Genomic DNA, 16,722 nt, shown 5'->3' on the forward strand with positions numbered 1-16,722 from the left:
TGGTAACAAAATTGTTAGCTTTTCATCATTAAAGCAGATACACCCAAAGTTTTATATAAAGTAAGATGTCTGTTTAGGTTTTGATCCATAACTTCCAAATTTAGGAAGCTGTCTTCTACTTGTAGTTTTCTTCTACTTGTAGTATAAAAATAGATCATTTTTATCTTAGTAAATGCTGAACAATATTAAATGTGTTTTCCAAATCTATTACGATAAATTGCTTTCTTTTTATATAGTAAGCAACACTAATATATTTTCTGTTGTTAAATTGTTCCTTCTTTTCTTGGGAAAGACTCTGTTCTATCTTAAAATATTATTTAATGAATGTCTTCATTAGGTGATATATTTTATTTAGAATTTATGGCTTTATGATAATAAATTAAATTATCTGTGCTTGTCTTTCTCTTATCAACTTTTGGAATCCAATTTATAAGAAAAGAAAATGTCTCTCTTTTTCTTTTCTAGAACAATTTATATAAGATAGGGATTAACTATTCCTTCAATGTTTGATAGACAAAAATATTATAAAGTCTATAAGATACAGGACTTTTTGTATGTGTATGTGGAAGGGGACTGATAATATTCTGATTTTTTAATATTTAATTTTCTATTGATTTCAAACAAAGTATTGAAAGTCTTAACACATTTTCATTTTGTGTCCTAGACAATTCAGGCTTCTATAAAAAGAATATCATAGACCAGGTGGTTTGAAAAAAATTGTTCATTTTTCCCAGTTCTGGAGTTTGGGAAGTCAGATTGGGATACCAGCATAGCTGGGTTTTGGTGAGAGCTCCATTCCTTCCCTTCCATCAATACCATCATGCAGCTCCACCCCTATGACCTCATCCAAACCTAATTACCGCCCAAAGTCTTCACTACCAAACATCATCATATTGGGAATAAGCCTTCAAAATATGAATTTTCAGGGACACAAACACTCAGTCCAACATAGCATTGTGAGTACATAACTGAAAGAATTTAATCATACCATAATAGAACTGATATCTTAACTGAATAGGAATATTATTTTAATCTATATTTCAAATCTTTTCTACAGTTTATCACCCTGTATTAGTTATCTATTTTTGTATGACAGCCATTCCAATACTTAGTCACCTAAAACAATAGCTATATATTATTAGTGTTCACCAATCTATAGGTCAGCTGGGCAATTATGGTGATATAGGCAGACTTGGCTGATTTTGACTAGGATTCCTAACTGTGGGCTGTCAGCTGACAGGTTGTTTGAGTTTTCCTTGTCTAATGTAGTTTTACATGCGTGTGATGTTTGGATGGCCCCCAGATGTGTCTGGCCATCATATCCTTCTTCATTCAATAAGCTGGCCCAGCCTTGTTCACATGTCAAGGGAATAGTTTTGATAAGGAGTGAGGCCTCATCTCAAAACTGTTACAAAGTTATTTCTCCCACATACTATTGGTCAAAGCAAATCACAATCACAGACAGCCCAAATTCATAAGGTGGAGAAATAGATTCTACCTCTTTCCGAGGGAAGCCACAGTTCTACTTCAAAGGGTTGTGGATATAAGGAGAGGTATATAATTCTAGTCATTTTTGTAAACAACTACCCAACAGTAACTACATTATAAAAATTAAAAATTATAAAAATAGTAAAACACTACTTTTAGCATTCCTTATATCTCAACTCCCTACTTACCTGCAGAGAACAGTGGCTGCACCATGTTGGTGGTTCATAAATATTTATTAATGATACATTGATGGAGGGTATGAACACTTATAATACACTTGCTTTGTAAGGAAGCCCATCCTACTCACATATAGAGCAAATATTTGTGTCAATCAGTCACTATTTGTGTGTGTTTGACATGCAAGTAGAGATAATTCCATGTTAGATTTTCTGACTTCAAACCTGCCCCTCCTTTTTTTGTCCCACCATGTATTAATAATATTCCCATCCAGAAGCTCTCAGACTGGACTCAGCATTGTCACTCTTACCCCACCAGCCTGTTACTAATCACACAGATACTACCTTTGCAATTACTTTAATGCCCACATTCTCATTTTGTTCCCCATTGAGACTACTTTGGCAAAAACACCTTTCACTTCCTCTCCAGAGTTACTGAAAGAACCTCTTGACTTGACTCTCCAAGCCCAAGATAGTCTAGTCTAGTATACCACATTCTCCTCTGCCTTATTTATTTCCCCAGGGAATAGTTCTGATCATGTTATTGCTCCACTTGCAAATTTTAATGGCTCCTTTGAAACTACTAAAAATAGTTTAAATTCCTTAATATGGCCATGCCATTCCTTTAGAGCTTTTCCATTATCTCCTGCAAGTATTCTTCTGCCGTTTAAGACAGGAAGCACCCTTGAAAGATCACCACTGACATAATATGTCAAAAGTATTAGCCAAATGAAAAAATGTTTAAAAAATATTTGCTTCTGTAAAACCCTCCAATAGCTTTTAAATGCTCTCAGAATAACTCCAACTCTATGGCTCAGTCTGACAAAGCTGACCCTACCTTCTATCATTCTCCATCTTCTTTATTTCAGATACATTGCTCTCCCCATTCTGTTCCTTGAATAAATGCATTTGCATCTTATTTCTTTTACGTTTCCCCTTGTGGCACTGCCTTGCCTTAGCTCTTCACGGGGCTTTTTATTTTCATCATTTAGACCTTCTGTAAGAAGCCCTCATCCTCCAATATTCTCTTTTTAGAGAACCTACTATCTTCATGTTTATTTGATGGGTTGCTTACCAGTTTTCCATTCCCCTGCCCACATAGCCTTCTCAGACACTTTAGAAATCCTAATTTCAGAAAAACATAAAAAATGTTCCCAGGAATTTACCATAATGTTGGTACTAAACTAATAGTAAATGGTATGGTACTAAAATAGTAGGCACTAAATAAATATTTGTTGAATCCATAAATAAATGAAATATAGCTAGCCTCTGAAATTTATATAACTGGACATTTTCTTCTACAGTAATAATAACTATGACACATTTTTTTCATTATTCCAAAGTCAAAACTAGAAAGAAAACTATCAGCCCAAATATGAAAATGGGAAGATGATTTCACCAATGAGAGGGGGCTCTTTATTTTGAGGACATATTGAACCATCTTTTGTGTTCTGTGCAGGTCATGGCCTCTGACATAAATTGTATCCAATGACCAGAGTTTAAATCTTACTCTCTTCACTGCCACCCATTTTGGAAAAATCCCTTCAGATCAGTTCTCTTATGTGCATGTGGTTCTTCACAAGTCATGGCAGGCTTGAGATCCAAGGACAGCACGTAGGGTACTAATTTCAACCACCAACCTCAAGTCAGTCTACAAAGGTGGACTATTCTGTCTACACAGGAGAGCTATGTGGAATGAATTTGATGGCCTGCAGACCCAGTCACAATAGTTAACTCTCATATCAGATGTATGCCCATGTATTCATATCATTAAATGTGTTTATCTATTGTTCATCTTCAGATCAAACAACATGAGACACAGAAGTAGAGCGTAGTTTCATCTGCAATCAGCATATATAAGAATATTCATTTGCTAGGACTGCCATAACAAAATACAGACTGGGTGGTAAGCAACAGAAATTTACTTCTCACAATTCTAGAGGCTTAAACCACACAGTCAGCAGGTTTGGTTTCTTCTGATGCCTTGCTCCTTGTCTTCTCCCTGTGTCTCACATGCTCACCCTCTATGCATGTGTATCTCTGATGTCTCTGTCTAATCTCCTCCTCTTATAAGGACACCAGTCAGATATGATTAGGGCCCACACTAACTACTTCATTTTAACGTAATTATCTCTTTCAAGGTTCTGTCTCCAAATACAATCACATTCTGAAGTACTGGGGTTAAGGCCTCAACACATGAATTTTGAGGGGTGACAATTCAGTCCATAACAGGAAAGAAAGCAAAAATCTCTTCAATCAAGTGTGGAGAACAATACTTTGTTGGTTCCATTCCTTGTTTGCTGTTCTCTGCTGGGATCCTGTCTTTTATATTGTCCCACACCCCATTAAGCTGATCAAAAAGACAAGCTCCTGTGAATTTCAAAGGGGGTCTTCACCTTAGAAGACCTCTACAGATGAGGAGAAGACACGGATGGGCTGGATTTACCCACGACTTCAAACAGAAGTTCCAGCACCCCCACAGCTGAATTTCCTTCCAGCTGACTCTCATCAACACTTATTAGAAAAATCCTGACTTTTTTGGCTGAAACACCCCAAATTCAGCCTGGAGTCTGGTCATTATCATGACCATACCCAAGAGCCTTATTGGTAAGCTTCCCTGTGTGATTTTTAATAAGGATCTTGAGGGGATGCTGTTTCTAATAGGCCAACTGGAAGCTCTGGATCCAAATCTCAGGGGACTCAGGCTCTCTGCACCCCAAATGTGGCAAAAGCTTTGACAAACCCTCAGATAGCTCTCCTAATAGATGATGAGTCAGGCTTTGGGAGCTCTGGCCCATCAGAGGATCAGGCAGGTAAAGCAGATTTTTCTGCAGTTTGAACCAAGCAGCCCCCTCACTGGCATCACCACCAAGATAGTATGTCATGAGTGTCAGTAAAGATATTGTTACTCTGTCAGGAAAAATGGAAGATATTTTTTATTAAAAATTATTATCATCATTATGCTTTATGGGCTGCAGTACAATGTCAATTCAAGGGTCAGTTATACTTTGTTAGAAGAAAGTGTTTTTTAAATAAGTATGTTCTCTTTATATAAAATCATTTATAAAAAAAACAAAAAATTAAATGGTCTTTTTTAAGTGAAGATATAAAATGTTATTAAAGTGAAGATCATATTAGAGGAGGGACTTTTACCCTTGGCCTTGCACTGAAATAAGTTAATGCGCTGAATGAATATGAGTGTCATGAAGATGGGGAGCTTTGGAAAACACACTTTTGTTTTCCAAACTCCAGATTATTCAAAAGAATTCTAAAACGTTTTTCTGACTAACATGATAGACAGTTTTTGGTTGATGTTACTGTTGCTTTATTTTGTTTTGTTCCTAGTCCACCATGGGCTGATATTTTAGTAAAATGCAATATAAATGCATTATTAGAAAAATGAAGTAAAAAGCAAAGATAAAATATAAACCCCATTTAATTTTATTACTAGATTAAACAGACATTAAATTACTTTGCTATCAAAGTTTCCAACTACTTACTTTCAATTTCTGTTGTTATCTTCTTGTGTACTGTTGACAAATAATTCACATGGTTGGAAAATATGACAGTTATGATTTAAGAATAGATGACCTCAGTCCAGCTGGCTGAATATCAGTGTTTCAAGGAAACACAGTTTGACAACCACTGTTAAAGTACTAAATGCATGGTGCATATATAAACAATTCTGAAAATAATTATCTTTAAGACACACAGTTTTGTAATGGTCTTCTGTGTGTTTGTCTTTGGTTGTTTTTGTTTTTCATTGCAAACACATTTAAGATATCATTTTTGTTTTATTTCAAAAATTAGTTCTATTTTCAGTGATTTTGCTGATTTTATCTTTGCTTATTAAAAAAATCAATTCAATCTGAATTCAGACAACTAACAGATCTTCATACCTTGTGGTTTTTAAAGGAAATAATTGGCCTGCAAAGTTGTTTAGATTATGTAAAAGAAAATGAGCAATTTTATCTGACCTTCATAAACTATTTAATATGAAAGAATAAATTAATGGAAGCCTGGATGGATGGATGGATGGATGGATGGATGGATGGATGGATGGATAAGTGGATGGATGGGTGGATGGATGGATGCTGTCTCTAGACCTTTTAATTTCTCTGCAAATCAGAAATTGCTCCTTCCCTATATGTCCTTCAAACTGAAAGACCCAGGAACAATCAGATAAAATCTGAGCATGACTCATAATTCCCTATAGGCTATATAATTCTGACCCCAAATCCTCATTCACACTTGAAGTTGGGTATGAATTACAGGGAACTCCATAACCCATCACCATCACAATAGCACCACACACATTTCCCTCAGAACCCTGATAATGTGCTATTTTTCTGACATACTTAATTAAAAATTGGCTGTGCTAAATTATCATTGTTTTTAATTCTGCAAAACACCAGACACAACTTTCATAAACTTGATGGAACTAAAATAGTTAAGAAGGCACTATACCACTTACTGTGAATACTTTTCTATAAGGCTATATGCAACATTGCATTTCCAGGATAAAGCGACTGTGTGAAGGTTATACAATGACAAAGAGTATGTCTCGCATTGCTTGAGTGAATCATTCTAGTCCCTCTCTGATCGCATTAAATCCTGTGCATACACACCACCACATCAATATTGAAAAGCCACTGTGAAGTGGAAGTTTCAAAACCAGACGAACGGCATTAGTCAGTTGAAGGCAGTATTGTCTGGCTCTTGTTCAAATAACAGAAAGAGCTTTCTGTCCAAAGCTGTGCTTAGAAACTGATGGATACTAGGAGCAACAGCTTCAGGGCTTCAGATAATTTCTCTGTGTTTGAGTTCTCTTCATTCCATCCTTCTCAAGCAGTGTTTTGTCTCAGGGGGCTGTTTAAATTTAAGTTCTATCTTTGTGATTGCTGCATTAAGACAAAAGTCAGAACTGAATTTTAAAGAAGTGTCTCTGGCAAAATCTAGAAAGGTAGTGTGATCTATTTTCTGTTTGAGTTTTGTAAGATGTCAGCAAAATGCCCTTCTATGCAGAGGAAAGGCCTTCCTTTTGTCCTCTGGGCCTTCTGCAGTTCATTTATAAGGTTTCTTGAGGCAGGATGTATATCCTCAGCAGGTATGCAACATTATGTTGTGGGGGGGATAGGGGCAACAGAGGGCCATTAATAAAGTTAAAAGATAAGCATAACTTATTTCTCCATCTTTTTGGAGCACCAATTGTATCCCTTGGTAATTAAATTTAGTGTTATTTCATGTAAAAATAAAAGTAGATATATTAGGAAGTAGAATGTAAATTATACACATATTAAGATAAATATACAAAGATTAAAATTTCCACCACGCATAAAAGACTTATGCTTCCGGGTTTCCCTTAGAATGCCTGGGATTTCACCTTTCTGACCTCATTTAACTTGAAATACCTCCTAAAGATCCTATCTCCAGAAATAGTTTTGGGGTTTAGGGCTTCAACATATAAATTATGGGGGGGCACAATTCAGTCCATAGTACCTGTAACAGCTCCTCCACCCAAGACTCTTACTCATATTGAACAATCAGAACTATAAATAGATGACTTGCCATTGAGGAGCTGAGAGACACTCTTCTTCTTGAGTATAAAGTGCCAGGAATAACCCCACAAACACTTGGTGCCCAGGATGCACCAGAAGCCATTTTGGAAAGAACTCAATCTTGCTCTCCAGAGTGGGACATCTTAGAAAGAACTCAAATAAAACAATATCAAATGCCACTGCTACATAATAAGGAAGACTAAGGTCAGAACAATACAACCTACAATAGTGATTTGATACTGACCTCACCAACCACTGCCCGACATGGAAAGATTTTCAAGATATCTTAAGTGAAAAAAAAGGTGGCAAACAAGTATGTGACGTATGACTTCTTTTATACAAATAACATGTAATAAATATACTCACATTAACCACAAGTATATATTCACACACATGTGGTAGATTTTTAAAAATAGATGGATAGATGGATAGTTAGATGAGAGTAGATATGATACATAGATGATGATAGATGATGATAGATGATAGATAGATGATAGATAGATAGATAGATAGATAGATAGATAGATAGATAGATGATAGATAGATAATAGATAGATAGATACATCTTCTAGAAGGACATACCAGAAATTTTTAATGTGATTAAACTAATGGGGAAACAATGATTGATGTGAAGACCAAGGCTTTTATTTTCCATTTCATATGTTCATGTTCTATTTAAATGGTCTTAGAATGCACAGATACTTAAATATATATATTATTTAAATCTTGAATAGGTAAGTAGATCTCTTGGTAGTGGATTTAGAGATTTTAAAAAATTTATACCATAATAAAAATTTTGTACTGTTAAAAATAAAAGATGAAAGAAGTTTAAAGCCCTAAAAAATCATTATTGAATATGAAGGTTCACCTGGAAAAACCACTAAGGACATGACAGAAGCTTCTAAGAAACATTTCTCCCTTCCAGCCCCCCAGCTCCTCAGCCCCCACCCCCCAAGCCCCCAACCATGAGGTCACCAACATGCAACAGGATGTGTGACAGACCACAGAACCTGGAATGAAACCCTGGGGCTTGAGTCCTGTTTCTACCACTGATAACAATATAAACTTACACATTTTAAACCATGGAACATTAATTTTCTTGTTTGTAAAAGAGATATGATATCTGCCTTACAAAGCTCTGTGAATTTAAATGATAAAATATATGTGAAAACATTTTTCAAACCATAAAACAATACATAAATATTCTTTAAAATGAGTGAAACTGCATTGTAACAAAGACCTCATAATACTTTAGTAATTAGATTTATCTTCTTTGTAGTACTTGAGATGGAATTTCTTCATATTCAGTTTTTCTCTTTTAAAAATGACAGTTTTAGGTCATCTGTGTTTTGAAAAGCCTGCAGAGAAGAGATAGAGGAAGAAGCAAGGAGGGAACGGAGGGAAGACTGAAATTCTTTCCAAAGAAGAAAGAATTTTTTGTTCTTACCAAAGAAACATTGGGCTAGTTTAATCCCCTAGTATCAAATATTAATACAAGAAGCACTGGCAGATTTTTTAGCAGTGTCTGACATATAGTAAGCATTCGATACAGTTTTTTCAATAGATGTAATCAACTTCAGAGGATAATAATTTGACTAACAAGAACCCTCTGTGCATGGCATGAATTATCCTGAGCTTGCATAATTGTGTAAGGAGAAAATTCGGAGTTGAAGAAAAGTGAGCTGGTCCATGACTGACTCTCTTATTTTAGCTGTTCCCATTGGGTCCAGGAGATGGGGGGGTAAGTGGACTGCAAGTTAGAACACCCTGAATAGAAGGGATAATTAGCCATCAAACCAGGTAGAAAAGCAGTTCATAATAAACACAATACAATCTGCCAAAGTAAGAAATTCTTTCTTTCTCCTAAATAGAGACAGAGGGGGATAGAGTGACAAAGATATTCAAAGGTATTTTTTTTCCATTGCAAAAAGAAAACTGCATTAAAATATACTATTCTGTCAGATCTCTCTCATGTCTTTTTCTTTCTTTTATTTTTTCGATTTCACTCTTTTTTATTGTTATGTTAATCACCATATATTACATCAATAGTTTTTGATGTAGTGTTCCATGATTCATTGTTTGTGCATAACACCCAGTGCTCCACGCAAAATGTGCCCTCTTTAATACCCATCACCAGGCTAACCCATCCCCCCACACCCCTCCCCTCTAGAACCCTCAGTTTGTTTTACAGAGTCCATCATCCTCATGGTTCGTCTCCCCCTCCGATTTACTCCCCTTCATTCTTCCCCTCCTCTATCTTCTTTTTTTGTCTTAACATAAATTGCATTATTTGTTTCAGAAGTACAGATCTGTGATTCAACAGTCTTGCACAATTCACTTGTTTCAGAAGTACAGATCTGTGATTCAACAGTCTTGCTCACCATAGCACATACCCTCCCCAATGTCTATCACCTAGCCATGCCTCCCTCCCAACCCCCACCACTCCAGCAACCCTCAGTTTGTTTCCTGAGATTAAGAATTCCTCATATCAGTGAGGTCATATGATACATGTCTTTCTCTGATTGACTTATTTCACTAAGCATAACACCCTCCAGTTCCATCCACGTCATTGCAAATGGCAAGAGCTCATTCCCTTTGATGGCTGCATAATATTCCATTGTGTATAAATACCACTTCTTCTTTATCCATTCATCTGTTGATGGACATCTTGGCTCTTTCCACAATTTGGCTATTGTGGACATTGCTGCTATAAACATTGGGGTGCACGTACCCCTTTGGTTCCCTACATTTGTATCTTTGTGGTAAATACCCAGTAGTACAATGGCTGGATCGTATGGTAGCTCTATTTTCAACTGTGTGAGGAACCTCCATACTGTTTTCCAGAGTGGCTGCACCAGCTTGCATTCCCACCAACAGTGTAGGAGGGTTCCCCTTTCTCCACAACCCCACCAACATCTGTCATTTCCTGACTTGTTAATTTTAGCCATTCTGACTGGTGTGAGGTGGTATCTCATTGAGGTTTTGATTTGGATTTCCCTGATGCCGAGCGATGTTGAGCACTTTTTGATGTATCTGTGGCCATTTGGATGTCTTCGTTGGAAAAATGTCTGCTCATGTCTTCTGCCCATTTCTTGATTGGATTATTTGTTCCTTGGGGGTTGAGTTTGATAAGTTCTTTGTAGATTTTGGATACTAGCCCTTTATCTGATATTTCATTTGCAAATGTTTTCTCCCATTCTGTCGGTTCTCTTTTGGTTTTGTGGACTGTTTCTTTTGTTGTGCAAAAGCTTTTTATCTTGATGAAATCCCAATAGTTCATTTTTGCCTTTGCTTCCCTTGCCTTTGGCGAAGTTTCTAGGAAGAAGTTGCTGCAGCTGAGGTCGAAGATGTTGCTACCTGTGTTCTCCTTTAGGATTTGGATGGACTCCTGTCTCACGTTTAGGTCTTTCAACCATTTGGAGTCTATTTTTGTGTGTGGTGTAAGGAAATGGTCCAGTTTCATTCTCCTGAATGTGGATGTCCAATTTTCCCAACACCATTTGTTGAAGAGACTATCTTTTTTCCATTGGACAGTCTTTCCTGCTTTGTCAAAGATTAGTTGACCATAGAGTTCAGGGTCCATTTCTGGGCCCTCTATTCTGTTCCATTGATCTATGTGTCTGTTTTTGTGCCAGTACCATACTGTCTTGATGATGACAGCTTTGTAATAGAGCTGGAAGTCCGGAATTCTGATGCCGCCAGCTTTGCTTTTCTTTTTCAATATTCCTCTGGCTATTCAGGGTCTCTTCTGGTCCATACATATTTTAGGATTATATGTTCCATTTCTTTGAAAAAAGTGGATGGTATTTTGTTGAGGATTGCATTGAATGTGTATATTGCTCTAGGTAGCATTGACATCTTCACAATGTTGGTTCTCCCAATCCATGAGCATGGAACGTTTTTCCATTTCTTTGTGTCTTCTTCAATTTCTTTCATGAGTATTTTATAGTTTTCTGAGTACAGATCCTTTGCCTCTTTGGTTAAATTGATTCCTAGGTATCTTATGGTTTTGGGTGCAATTGTAAATTGGATCGACTCCTTGATTTGTCTCTCTTCTGTCTTGTTGTTGGTGTATAGGAATGCCACTGATTTCTGTGCCTTGATTTTATATCCCGCTACTTGACTGAATTCCTGTATGAGTTCTAGCAGTTTTGGGGTGGAGTCTTTTGGGTTTTCCGCATACAATATCATATCATCTGCAAAGAGTGAGAGTTTGACTTCCTCTTTGCCGATTTGGATGCCTTTGATTTCTTTTTGTTGTCTGATTGCTGTGGCTAGGACTTCTAATACTATGTTGAATAGCAGTGGTGATATCCCTGTGGACATCCCTGCCGTGTTCCTGACCTTAGGTGGAAAGCTCTCAGCTTTTCCCCATTGAGAATGATATTTGCTGTAGGTTTTTCATAGATGGCTTTTATGATATTGAGGTATGTACCCTCTATCCCTACACTTTGAAGAGTTTTGATCAAGAAAGGATGCTGTACTTTGTCAAATGCTTTTTCTGCATCTACTGAGAGGATCATATGATTCTTGTTCTTTCTTTTGTTAATATATTGTATCACGTTGATTGATTTGCAGATGTTGAACCAACCTTGCAGCCGAGGGACAAATCCCACTTGGTCATGGTGAATAAATCTTAATGTACTGTTGGATCCTATTGGCTAGTATTTTGGTGAGAATTTTTGCATCCATGTTCATCAAGGATACTGGTCTGTAATTCTCCTTTTTGATGGGGTCTTTGTCTGATTTGGGGATCAATGTAATGGTGGCCTCATAAAATGAGTTTGGAAGTTTTCCTTCCATTTCCTTTTTTTGGAACAGTTTCAGGAGAATAAGTATTAAATCTTCTTCAAATGTTTGGTAGAATTCCCCTGGGAAGCCATCTGGCCCTGGGCTTTTGTTTCTTGGGAGATTTTTGATGACTGCTTCAATTTCCTTAGTGGTTATAGGTCTGTTCAGGTTTTCTATTTCTTCCTGGTTCAATTTTGGTAGTTGATACAGCTCTAAGAATGCATCCATTTCTTCCAGGTTCTCTAATTTGCTGGCATAGAGTTGCTCATAATATGTTCTTATAATTGTTTGTATTTCTTTGGTGTTGGTTATGATCTCTCCTTTTTCATTCATAATTTGGTTGATTTGGGTCATTTCTCTTTTCTTTTTGATAAGTCTGGCCAGGGGTTTATCAATCTTGTGAATTCTTTCAAAGAACTAGCTCCTAGTTTCATTGATCCGTTCTACTGTTCTTTTGGTTTCTATTTCATTGATTTCTGCTCTGATCTTTATTATTTCTCTTCTCCTGCTGGGTTTAGGCTTTATTTGCTGTTCTTTCTCCAGCTCCTTTAGGTGTAGGGTCAGGTTGTGTATTTGAGACCTTTCTTGTTTCTTGAGAAAGGCTTGTATTGCTATATACTTTCCTCTCAGGACTGCCTTTGCTGTATCCCAAAGATTTTGAACAGTTGTGTTTTCATTTTCATTGGTTTCCATGAATATTTTTAATTCTTCTTTAATTTCCTGGTTGACCCATTCATTCCTTAGTAGGATGTTCTTTAGCCTCCATGTATTTGAGTTCTTTCCAACTTTCCTCTTGTGTTTGAATTCTAGTTTCAAAGCACTGTGGTCTGAAAATATGCGGGAAATAATCCCAATCTTTTGGTACCAGTTGAGACCTGACTTGTGACCTAGGATGTGATCAATTCTGGAGAATGTTCCATGGGCACTAGAGAAGAATGTGTATTCCATTGCTGTGTTCTGAATATGTCTGTGAAGTCCATTTGTTCCACTGTTTCAGTTAAAGTCTTTTTTTCCTTGTTGATTTTTTGCTTAGATGATCTGTCCATTTCAGTCAGGGGGTGTTAAAGTCCCGCACTATTATTGTATTGTTGTCAATGTGTTTCTTTGCTTTTGTTACTAATTGCCTTATATAATTGTCTGCTCCCATGTTAGGGGCATAGATATTTACAATTGTTAGATCTTCTTGTTGGGTAGACCCTTTAAGTAGGATATAGCATCCTTCCTCATCTCTTATTATAGTCTTTGGTTTAAAATCTAATTTGTCTGATATAAGGATTGCCACCCCAGCTTTCTTTTGGTGCCCATTAGCATGGTAAATGGTTTTCCACCCCCTCACTTTCAATGTGGGGGTGTCTTTGGGTCTAAAATGAGTCTCTTGCAGACAGCATATCGATGGGTCTTGTTTTTTAATCCAATCTGATAGCCTGTGTCATTTGATTGGGGTATTTAGCCCATTTACATTCTGGGTAACAATTGAAAGATATAAATTCAGTGCCATTGTACTGCCTGTAAGGTGACTGTTACTGTATATTGTCTGTGTTCTTTTCTGATCTATGCTGCTTTTAGGCTCTCTCTTTGCTTAGAGGACCCCTTTCAATATTTCTTGGAGGGCTGGTTTCGTGTTTGCAAATTCCTTTAGTTTTTGTTTGTCCTGGAAGCTTTTTATCTCTCCTTCTATTTTCAATGGCAGCCTAGCTGGATATAGTATTCTTGGCTGCATATTTTTCTCATTCAGTGCTCTGAAGATATCATGCCAGTCCTTTCTGGCCTGCCAGGTTTCTGTGGATAGATCTATTGCCAATCTAATGTTTATACCATTGTAGGTTACATATCTCTTCTCCTGAGCTACTTTCAGGATTTTCTCTTTGTCTCTGAGACTCGTTAGCTTTACTATTAGATGTCAGGGTGTTGACCTATTTTTATTGATTTTGAGAGAGGTTCTCTGTGCCTCCTGGATTTTGATGCCTGTTTCCTTCCCCACGTTAGGGAAGTTCTCTGCTATAATTTGCTCCAATATACCTTCTGCCCCTCTCTCTCTTTCTTCTTCTTCTGGGATCCCAATTATTCTAATGTTGTTTCGTCTTATCATATCACTTATCTCTCAAATTCTGCCCTCGTGATCCTGTAGTTGTTTATCTCTCTTTTTCTCAGCCCCTTTATTTTCCATCATTTGGTCTTCTATATCACTGATTCTCTCTTCTGCCTCATTTATCCTAGCAGTTAGTGCCCCCATTTTTTATTGCACCTCATTAATAGCCTTTTTAATTTCAACTTAGTAGATTTTAGTTCTTTTATTTCTCCAGGAAGGGTGTCTCTAATAACTTCCATGCTTTTTTCAAGCCCAGCTAGTATCTTTAAAGTTATGATTCTGAACTCTAGCTCCAACATCGTACTAATATCCATACTGAGTAGGTCCTTGGCAGACAGTACTACCTCTTGTTCTTTTTGCTGAGGTGATTTTTTTCTTCTTGTCATTTTGTCCAAAGGAGAATAGATGAATGAGAGAACAAAATGCTAACAGGTTAACAACGTCCCCAGCAAATATACTCTATACAAATCAGAAAAGACCTGAAACCAGGGGAAAGGAAGGGAAAGAAAGAAAAAGAAAGAGAAAAAAAAAGATAAAGATAAAAACAAAAAAAACAAAAAAAAACAGAATATGATCAAATATGATCAGGCTAGTGCATAGATCAGTTCCACACACTAGATTTTTGGCGTATTTTGGTCTGTTAGAAGAAAGTGCCTCCTAAAATTTTAAAGGAAGAAAGACTTATAAATGCACAAAGTAAGGGTTGATACAATGAAGGGATGGAAGATGGCTGTAAAGATGAAAATTATAAAAGATTTTAAAAAAGGAATTGATAAGATAAGAAGTTGTTTGAAAAAAGAAAGAAGATTTAAAAAAAAGAAAAGAAAAAAAAGGGAGAGAATGTGATCATGCAGGAGACTAGAATAAAGCCATACACTAGTGATTTAGAGTATATTTTGATCTGTTAAAAGAAACTGTATCTCAAAATTTTAAAGAGAGAACAACTTATATATATATGTCAAAAATAAGGGTAACTACTATGAAGGGATAAAATACGACTCTAAAAATGTAAAATAAAAAATGTTTTTTTTTAAAAAAGGGATTGATAAGATGGTGGTTGAAAAATGGAAAAAGAAAAATTCAAAAAAAAAAACAGTTAAAAAAATTAACTTTGAAAAACTAATGAATCATGTTAAAAAAGCCATGATTCTATGTGCAGTATTCCCCTAGCACTGGAGTTCTCCCGTTCTCCTTGATCGGGTAAACTTGGTCTTGGCTTGCTGGCTGTTTGTGCTGATCTTCTGGGGGAGGGGCCTGTTACCGTGGTTCCCAAATGTCTTTGCCAGAGGCGGAATTGCCCCTCCCTTGTCAGTCCGGGCTAAGCAATCTGCTTGGGTTTGCTCTCGGGAGCTTTTTTGTTCCCTGCAAGCTCTCCGTACAGCTTTGGAGGACCAGAGTGAAAATGGCGGTCTCCCAATCTCTGCCCCAGAGGAGCCGAGAACTCAGGGTCCTGCTCCTCAGTGCACCCCCAGAGAAAAGCAGTCGGTCACTCCCATCTCCCCGGTCTCTGGCCGCACTCCGTGCTCACCCGGCCTGTTACCGAGCGTTTCTATCTCTGGCTCCCGACCCCGTGTGGAGTCTCCAAACCCAGCAGATCCCTGTGGTGTGCTCCTGCGCCATTCTCCTGGGGGAGGAAGGGGAGTCTCCCCAGATCTGCCGCTTGTTGGGTCCCTGGAGGAGCAGTGGCCTGAATGGGCCGCGGATCACAGTTTATGCCAACCGCGAGCTGAGAGTCCACGCCTCGGCTCCGTCTCTGCAGCCGGCTTCCCCGCTCCGATACCTGGGAGCTCTGCTGCACTCAGGCACCCCCAGTCTTTCTGTGACCCTGAGGGTCCAGAGACCACACTGTCCCGCAAGGGTTCCACCCCCAGCTTAACCACTGGAGCAACGTCCCTCAGTGGAGCCGACTTCTAAAAGTTCCGATTTTGTGCTCCGTGGCTCTATCACTTGCCAGAAGCGGCCGACAGAGGCCCCCTCCCCCGCCGTCTATCCTCCCGAATCTCGCCTCGGATTCACTTCTCCACACGTCCTACCTTCCAGTAAGTGGTCGCTTCTCTGTTCAGAGAGTTGCTGCTACTCTCTTCTTCAATCTCCTGTTGAGTTCGTAGGTGTTCAGAATGGTTTGATCCCTATTCAGCTGAATTCCTGAGACCAGATGAAATCCAGGCCTCCTACTCCTCTGCCATCTTGCTCTGCGCCCCCTCATGTCTTTTTCTAACCATATACAGAAATTCACTGAGGATAGCCTATTTGATGTTTCTATATTTTCCCTAGTTCTTTAGTATGTTAAAGATGGGGGGAAAAGAACAAGGGAAAATATTTAGGTTACTCTCTTCATTTAAAATTTTTTTCTAGAACATACCAAACATTGAAATATTAAAAAAATAATAAAACAGATGCCTATATACAAAACACATATATTCAACAACTAGTGTGTATTTTACCCGATTTTTTTCATTCTTATGTTTAAAAAACTAATGACCAATACAGCTTTTGATTTTATCTTTTCAATTTTTCCATTTGCTATTTTATTTATTTGTGTTTTTTATCTTTATTTACCATCTTCCTACTTTCTTGGTTTTATCCTATTACTTCCAAACTAGATGATTAGTGAATTAAC

Source organism: Eumetopias jubatus, unplaced genomic scaffold (genome assembly GCF_037043125.1).
Source record: "Eumetopias jubatus isolate StellerSeaLion01/CBP00866 unplaced genomic scaffold, mEumJub1_p1.0 scaffold_1, whole genome shotgun sequence".
Taxonomy (NCBI): domain Eukaryota; kingdom Metazoa; phylum Chordata; class Mammalia; order Carnivora; family Otariidae; genus Eumetopias; species Eumetopias jubatus.